Source organism: Dreissena polymorpha, chromosome 4, assembly GCF_020536995.1.
Source record: "Dreissena polymorpha isolate Duluth1 chromosome 4, UMN_Dpol_1.0, whole genome shotgun sequence".
In the NCBI taxonomy this organism is placed as follows: domain Eukaryota; kingdom Metazoa; phylum Mollusca; class Bivalvia; order Myida; family Dreissenidae; genus Dreissena; species Dreissena polymorpha.
The window spans coordinates 125248197-125257391 of NC_068358.1; positions in this window are offsets into that span (position 1 = coordinate 125248197).

Genomic DNA, 9195 nt, shown 5'->3' on the forward strand with positions numbered 1-9195 from the left:
TGAAAAATATATGGGTAAACTGCAATGCTGTTGAATAGCATGATTAACTTGCTTAGAAAAACGTTTCCAAAGAATTACATGTACATTTCATTGAAATTGTTTTATGATTTAGAACGATATATTTGCAGTTTAAAAGGTCACACGAGGCAATGTTTGAAAAGCCCACAAAAGCTTCCGTTTGTAAAATGGTGATAATTTGCCGACCGTGTAGTTCATATAAACCCTTATTTTGCACAAATCGGGAAGAAACATTTATGGATCGAAAACCAACTGCAGATAAGAGCAACATAACAGTCCTTGTAACTAAGTAACTTTTTTGTTTTAAAATCGCACAAAAGCTGCTGTTTGTAAAATAGATAAAATCACCTTATGTCTGCACTCATCTGAAGTATATATGGTTCGAATACCATCTGCGGATAAGAGCAACTAAACAGTCCGGGGCAATTGCACTTTACCGGTACGCACTATAACCCAAGCCCTTATAATTAGTGTTAAGTTGCGCAAATTTCGGAATCCATGATGGCAGCGTACCGGTAAAGTGCAATATAGCCAACATAAATAAGGAGTTAAAGCGGGACTGCACGATTTGTGTCAAATATGTTAATCAGCAATTAAACAACAAACAGGCCATATTAAACGGTTTCATGTGACTAGACGAACTGATGAACTGAACGGTTAGCCCAAAACCCCGCCGAAAACAAATTGTCACACTATCCGTTTCCAGCCTTGCAACCACAAGTTTACCTACGAAGTTCAGATCGGGATTCGAACCCGAACCCACCCATGAGCCATCTAATGATACCGGCCTGGGTTGCTCTACCAATTAAGCTATCTGACCTTTTGAAAAATATGTAGGTAAACTGCAATTCTGTATTATAGCATGAAGTTTTTACCCGCAGCCTTGGAGCGTTCAAGTCTCTCTCTCTCTCTCTCTGGTGTTAAATGCAATATACGTTTACAATCTCATATTTTTGTGCAGTTATTTCAGCTTGTGGTCTTGTTTACATAAGACGTTTAAAACGATTTTACTACTAGCGAAAGGCAAGTCAGTCTTTCGTTGATTTTTTTGTTCTAAAAAGTGCTTTCTGCAATGCGTGCTTATACTTTTGTAAGATACGCTAAAGAGAAGTACAATTCCTATTACCAAAATATGAATCATTTTCTGCACACGTGAAATGCAAATTATTTCATTGCGAATGAGATGCTAATAGACTGATGTAATGACAGCGATGAATTTAAAGAATCTGTTTGTCTTACATGTACACTATACATGAAAGGAAGGTATCATTACTCTCGTTTATTTTATATATATTATTATGAAAAATTATTTCGTTAAAGGCATAGTCAAACGGAAATACTTTTCATGGTTATTATAATATATCATTCCTTCACTAAAATGAATGATATATCTTTGGATAATTGTCAATTTTGTGGTTTAAATTTGAAATGTCATAATATGTAACGTCTCTTACAGAGTATATTATATATACGATTTTGTAGTGACTGTCATGTTTTATACATAGCACACACAATGCACCCATATCCGATTTTTCGTCATTTAAAGTCAAAAGTTTCAATTGGTTGCATCAAAATATCACTCACTACAAGTTGGTTTTTAACTACTTCAAAAAATGAAAATGCCCCTTTAATTGACTATAGAGGATTTGACACCATTGAGTTAATGCTGTTAGTACAGATGACATAATAGTTTCAGATTTTAATTCGCACCGTTCGCTTAACTCAACGTTCAATGGCACGCGAACTTATTATTGTAACTAATGCAAGCTAAAAATAATATGTGAATATTTTCTAAAAAAAACCACTATCCTGCGAAAATGGATCTTATTTAATTGTGGTTCCCTCTTATGTTGTCCGTCGACTTTAAGAATAATGTGTCAGTAATAAAAGTATTGTACATATTCACATGCTTTGTAATAAATGAAAGATGCAAATGTGTCCAATTCATCTTTTTCAGTGCGCTTAATGTAGCTTCTTTAATATCCAACTTAATTAGCGCCGTCTTTATTAAGGCTATGTCTATTTTAAGAACAGATTACGGGGCGCCTAGATTACAGTGAAGTTTATACTAATGTGCAACAATGATGTGGGTCCACTCTCGTTGTTTATTTTATATGTACATAACAATTTGGCAATAAATGACATCAGTTATTTTCAGTAAATCCAATTTGTTCATAACAGTAGCCAGGTGCCTGAGATAGAGCTGATAAATAGGGATAACCACAGCAGGTGGCTAATACACAGTGTAGACTTCCCCTGTTGTATTATTGGAATTGTTTTTTATCTGATTGGCATTTATGAAGTGTATTAATTCGGGTCTGTTGGCGATCATTTTATGTGCAAAACTGTGTTTCTTACTGACTTTCAATCGTTATGCTTTTAAACACAATTTCATGAAACCATTTAATTAAATACATTGGCGCGTTGGAACATGAATTGTAAATCAAGCTGAGTGGTATCAGTTTTTAAATCGCATAACTCGCTTAAATCTACGTTCAATATCACGCACGCTTAACAAAATTATAAAAACATCACGTGATTCATTATATTGGTTTAAAAAAGTATGTACACATATGATATGTATTGTTATATTTTGTTTTTGTTTTTAATCAACAAGAAAAAATAAAACATTGTCATATATATAGCGCTTTACCTTTGCAAAATTCTACATTACATAAAGAAGTATCGTATTTGTTAAAGTGAACATGCTTGACATATTTATAATGCATTATTACAAGTAATATAGTGCACACGGAATGTGACCTTTAACTTTATGCAATCCACATTTTTAAGCGTCGTATTGTAACAGTAGCAGACAACAGGCATCAGGTTAATAAGAATAACTGATGTATTTATAGAACGTGAATAAAATCACCAAGTAACATGTTTTGAAATTACAAATAATAGTATAACATTATTCATCTATCAATAGTCATTAAAAGCTATGTTTAAAAGCAAATAATATCAAAATGTTTGCCGAAATAAACAATTGTGCTGTGTTTGTGTCACGCTCTATTGGTATTTAAGTCGGTCCATACAATCACCGAAAAGCACCGAAAGGCACTCAATTTCTCTCTCTATATATGCAATATATCGTTTCTAGCGTGTGTTAACGGGTTTAATTAGTTATTAATGGTTATATGAATGTATGTCTATACTACATTTTGCCCAAAATTGGATTAATATCGGCAATATACCGACCGAATAGCAATTCATGTCAAGACCGAAAAGCAATCAATTTCTTGTATATAAATGAAAAATTGCGTTTCTATTGTGTGAGTAACGGATTAAATGAGTTATAAATGGTTATATTTTATGCATACTTATACTACCTTTTGTTTATTATGATGTATTAATGCCCAAAATTGGATAAATATCGGCAATATACCGCCCGAAAAGCACTTCATGTGACGACCGAAAAGCACTCAATTTCTCGCTATATATATGAAAACTTGCGTTTCTATTGTGTGTAAACGGACTAAATTAGTTATAAATGGTTATATTTCATGCATATTTATACTACCTTGTGTTTATTATGATGTATTAATGCCCAAAATTGGATAAATATCGGCAATATACCGACCGAAAAGCACTTCATGTGAAGACCGAAAAGCACTCGATTTCTCGCAATATATATGCAAAAATGCGTTTCCATTGTGTGTTAATGGACTAAATTAGATAAAAATGGTTATATTTCATGCATATTTATACTACCTTGTGTTTATTATGATGTATTAATGCCCCATATTGGATAAATATCGGCAATATACCGACCGAAAAGCACTTCATGTGACGACCGAAAAGCACTCCCGCGACAGCACAGAATCACCGAAAAGCACTCAATTTCTTCATATTTTCATGAAAGTAAGCCATAAGTGCCGTTTATAATGGATTGAAAACATGTACGTATTAATTAAGTAATTAATCACTTCGTTAAATATTGATTTAAGTGTAAAGATCACGCACAAAAGTATTTTTATTTGCAACCGAAAAGCACTATCGCGCCAGCATAGAATCACCGAAAAGCACTCAATTATTCTATATATACATGAAAGTAAACTATAAGGGCCGATTTTAATGGAGTGAAAAAATGTACATATTTATTTAGTCAATAATGACTTCGTTAAATGTTGATTTAAGTATAAAAATAAAAAAGGCAGTTCTTCTTTTCATTTGCATCAAATTAAAGGTTAAAGACCGAATGTTTAAAAAAAAACTGCTATTTTATGAATATATATCAAGCACGTACACTTAACCAAAAAATACGATATTTCTTTATTTAATGTAGAATTTTGAAAAAGTAAAGCGCTTTATACATAACAATGCTTCTTTCTGGTACTTCTTGAGTAAATAAACAACAATGTACAGCATATTATATTTGTACATAATTTATAAAAAGAACTATGCGCGTCCCATTGAACGTTGAGTTAAGCGAGAGTTGAGAATTAAATTACACATTCATTGTTTCATTATTTCTTTTTACATTGAAATGATTAAAAAATTAAGTCAGAAAACCAGCTTTGCTGCATTAAATGACCTTTAACAAAACGCCATCAGACCCGAATGAATACACGTCATTTATTCCAAGCAGGTAAATAACAAATACTATAATAAAACAGGGGAAGTCTACACTGTGTATAAGCAACCTGCTGTGGGTATCGTATCAGCTCAATACACAGGAACATGGTCATAATGGCTACTGTACTGGAAAAATTGGATTTACAGTCAAAATAACCAATTTCGTTTAAGTCTACACTGTGTATTAGCAACTTGCTGTGGTGATCTTATCAGCTCAATACACAGGAACATGGCTACTGTACGGAAAAAAATGGATTTACAGCCAAAATAACTGATTTCATTTATTGCTGAAGTGGTGTGTATTTAAATTAACAACGAGCATTGATCCACCTCACCGTTGCACATTATATTAAATTAATTAATTTAATGAACTAATTAAAGGCGGCGCTAATAAAGTGTGAAGGTGGAAATTAAGAAATAAGATATATTTTCGCATGACACTGAATACACACGATACATGGATAAAATATAAATAAGACACATTTGAATCTTTCATTTCTCCAACAAAATAGCACGTAGTCACATATATCAGATAGCTTAAAGACCAGAAAACAATATAAGTTAGACACATTTGCATCTTACATATCTTAAAAAAAACAAACATGTGAATCTAAAGCAATACATTTATTACTGACACTACCTTTTCTATATGTTGGCGGACAGCATAAGTTCAAAGAAGGAACCACAATTAAATAAGATCCATTTTCGAATGATAATGATTGTATAGCAAGAAGTCATATATTAATTCTAGCTAAACTTGCATTAGTTAAAATAATTGTGTTCATTAAGTTCACATCAATCTGTTCTGTAAAAAGAGATAGAACAGATTAAAGACGGCGCTAATAAAGTGTGAAAGTGCGCGTGCCTTTGAACGTTGAGTTAAGCGAGAGGTGCGAATGAAATTACACATAATTAAAAACTGATAATATTGTGTCACCTTGCATTGTGCTAACATCAATAACTCAAAAGTGTCTCGATGCTCGCGCAATAAATGGTTTTAATGGAACCATTAAAATCGCTATTATTAATACAAAGCACATGAACTAAAATTCATGCTGCAATTTCTATTTAAGAGTTTCACGTCAATTAGAAAAACTTAAAACATTTACATCAATTTACGTATAAGATGATAAACAGCATGAAGTGCTTTTCGGTTGGTACATTGCCGATATATTTATAACTTGCTACCAGTTGATTATAACTATATATTTTATTTGATATTTTACATGACTGTCTTAGTCCTCTAAGCCGAAATGATCCGTAAACTAAAAAAGTTTCTTTGTGTCGTATTACTTAAACTAAATTTTGATTCACATCGTGCATCGAATCATTTCTGTCGGTCATGTCGGTTGATATTCATTATTTTTCTGGGATTGTTTTAGTATGATGCTGCTGCCTTTGCAAATATAACAGAATAGTTTATTTTTGACTTAAGCATGTGAAGCTCATCGTTATTAACATACATATAAATAACAGCATGCGTTGAAGTACACCCAAAAACACACATAATTTTAAAGAATAAATAATCTAAATAAACACGAAATATATTTCGTGAACATATTTCGTGAGAATGGTACATGGATGGGTTTAATACACAGTGGTCACACAATGTTATGCATATAGGTTTACAAAAATATAGATACAGTTACATATTTCTGACCTTATTTTTTTTTGTGAAAAATGTACTTCTATTTAACACTACATATATATGACATTTTCTCTTATTTTAAAGCATGTTAAACAATACATGGCTAGCTTTCTTAATACAGTTTTGTTTGTGCTATTAAGTAGTTTAATAAACATGAACATATTCGGTCGGATTCTATAATATTTCGGAATTAATGCATTCCTAACATCATTATAATAAGGACATTTAAGAACAAAGTGAAATTCATCCTCGATGTCATTTAGGTTACATAATATACATTTGCGTTGATCTCTGTCAATAAGTGTATATTCAGTTATTATCCTTTATAAAAGTGCGGCTCGTGTGAATTTGTGAATAGCAGAAGCATTTGTCTGCTTAATTAAGATCCGTGTTAGTGTTCGTGTGTCGTATGAATAGATATCGTTGCAGGAAATTACAATGATCCGTAAATTTAAGATCTGTACAGTATTGACGAAATCAGAATGAAGTATCTGGCTTATTTGGTATTTTTCCACACATGTTTTTCTTAACTTTTATTTAATTTAAATCCGTTTATAGGAACTCTATATATATATATATATAGCGAGAAATTGAGTGCTTTTCGGTCTTCACAGGAAAAGCATTTCGGTCGGTATATTGCCGATATTTATCCAATTTTGTAGTATAGACATACAATCATATAACCATTAATTAACTAATTAAACCCGTTAACACACACTAGAAACGATATATTGCATATATATAGCGAGAAATTGAGTGTATTTTCGGTGCTTTTCGGTGCTATTCGATGCTTTTCTGTACTTTGCGGTGATTGTATGCACCCGTAAATAACTATGTATAGACATCGTGAACAATACATAGTGAGCAATCTACCCATATATACAATATATAATCATATCATAATATATATATATATATATATATATGTACTGTGCACGGTACTTACCGAAAAGAAAGGCGCAACTTCAAAAACGTCCCTCTCGTACATAAACTGGAGCGTTTTATATCCAGAATACGAGAACACTGTGTACGATCCCTTACACAAATAATCAGACAAGTACTTTGTCTGGCTATGTCCCACTACTAAAGGCATTGTAAGTAAATAAAATCAAACACAACAATTCGAGCACAAGGTCAATTAACACACTTTATATCAACACCGATTCATAAAATGTTTATATGATTTATATCGTGATCAAAGCTAGACTTGTATTGCAGTTATGATTTTTTTCTTAACAAAAAACTTCTTATTTAAGTATTCGGATCGGAACGGTTTGACAACAAGCTGTATATCTACCCAAGACCCAAATCTTCGATTGACAGTAAGTAAGAACAACATGCCAAGAGCAGATATACAAGGGTGGCACTAACCTGTGATCGCGACCATTGTATCCTTAATTGGCAGTTGTTGTTACTGTGTCCCCGGAAAATTTCAGGGTATTGCATGAACCATGTCACGAAATTGACATTTAACTGGTAATATCAATGTCAAAAGTAGCAGTAACAGACATAGTTACCGTGACTTAGTGGTCTAAGGTGCCCATCTACCTACCCAGGGGTTGTGGATTGATATGGCATCTTTTCATATTGGTATTAACACGGCCGTAGGAATAGGTCCATTGTTTACATTACAATGGTATCAAATAATGTATGGTCGGTTGGGAAAGTGATGATTTTATCACCTTTTCCGGGTAGTCCTATAGGCATTTGCGCGTGTACAAAACGTTAAAATAGGCCGACTTTGACCGCGATTTACAGGCTGAATCTGAACCTGCCTTAAAATATTTTTAGATGGTTAGAAACTGTGGAGGTTCTCCTGTACTACAATACCATTATAATTAATATCGAGTCAATAATACTGTTTTATAACCCCGTTTACCTTCTCCGGGTTTTCCTTAAGGCATTTCCGTGTGTAAAAAAAACCGTTAAAACAGGCTGACTTTGACCGGGATTTACAGGCGGACTCTGACCCTGCCATAAATTATTTTGACATGGTTAATAACTGTGGAGTATCTTCTTTACAACGGTACCATTATAATTAATATCGGACGAATAATAATGCATTTATAACCATTTTCGCTTTGATGCTTCGCCTTATTTCATATTATGCTTTCTCACAATATTTTTTACATATTTAGAAACAGTGGAACAATACCGTAACAACGGTACCAAAAATGTATGGTCGGTTGGGAAAAGGATGCTTTTATAACCCCTTTTAGCTTTTCCGTGTTTTCCTCAAGACATTGTTCTGTGTTAAAAAAAACACGGTATTTTTCGGTCAACTTTTACCGCACAGCGATTTACAGGTTAACACTGTCCCTGCCATAAAATATTTTAACATTATTAGAAACTGTAGAGGATCTTCTTTACAACGGTACCATTACAATTAATATCGGACGAATAATAATGCATTTATAACCATTTATATCGGTTCCTGGTTTTCTTTACGGCATTAGCGTGTGTAAAAAAAAACCGTTAAAACAGGCCGACTTTGTCCGCGATTTACAGGCCGACTACGATCCTGCCATAAAATATTTTCATATGGTTAGAAAATGTAGAGGATCTTCTTTACAACGGTACCATTATAATTAATATCGGACGAATAATAATGCATTTATAACCATTTATATCGGTTCCGGGTTTTCTTTACGGCATTTGCGTGTGTAAAAAAACCGTTAAAACAGGCCGACTTTGTCCGCGATTTACAGGCCGACTACGACCCTGCCATACAATATTTTGATATGGTTAGAATCTGTAGAGGATCTTCTTTACAACGGTACCATTATAATTAATATCGGACGAATAATAATGCATTTATAACCATTTATATCGGTTCCGGGTTTTCTTCTCGGCATTTGCGTGTGTAAAAAAAACCGTTAAAACAGGCCGACTTTGTCCGCGATTTACAGGCCGACTACGACCCTGCCATACAATATTTTGATATGGTTAGA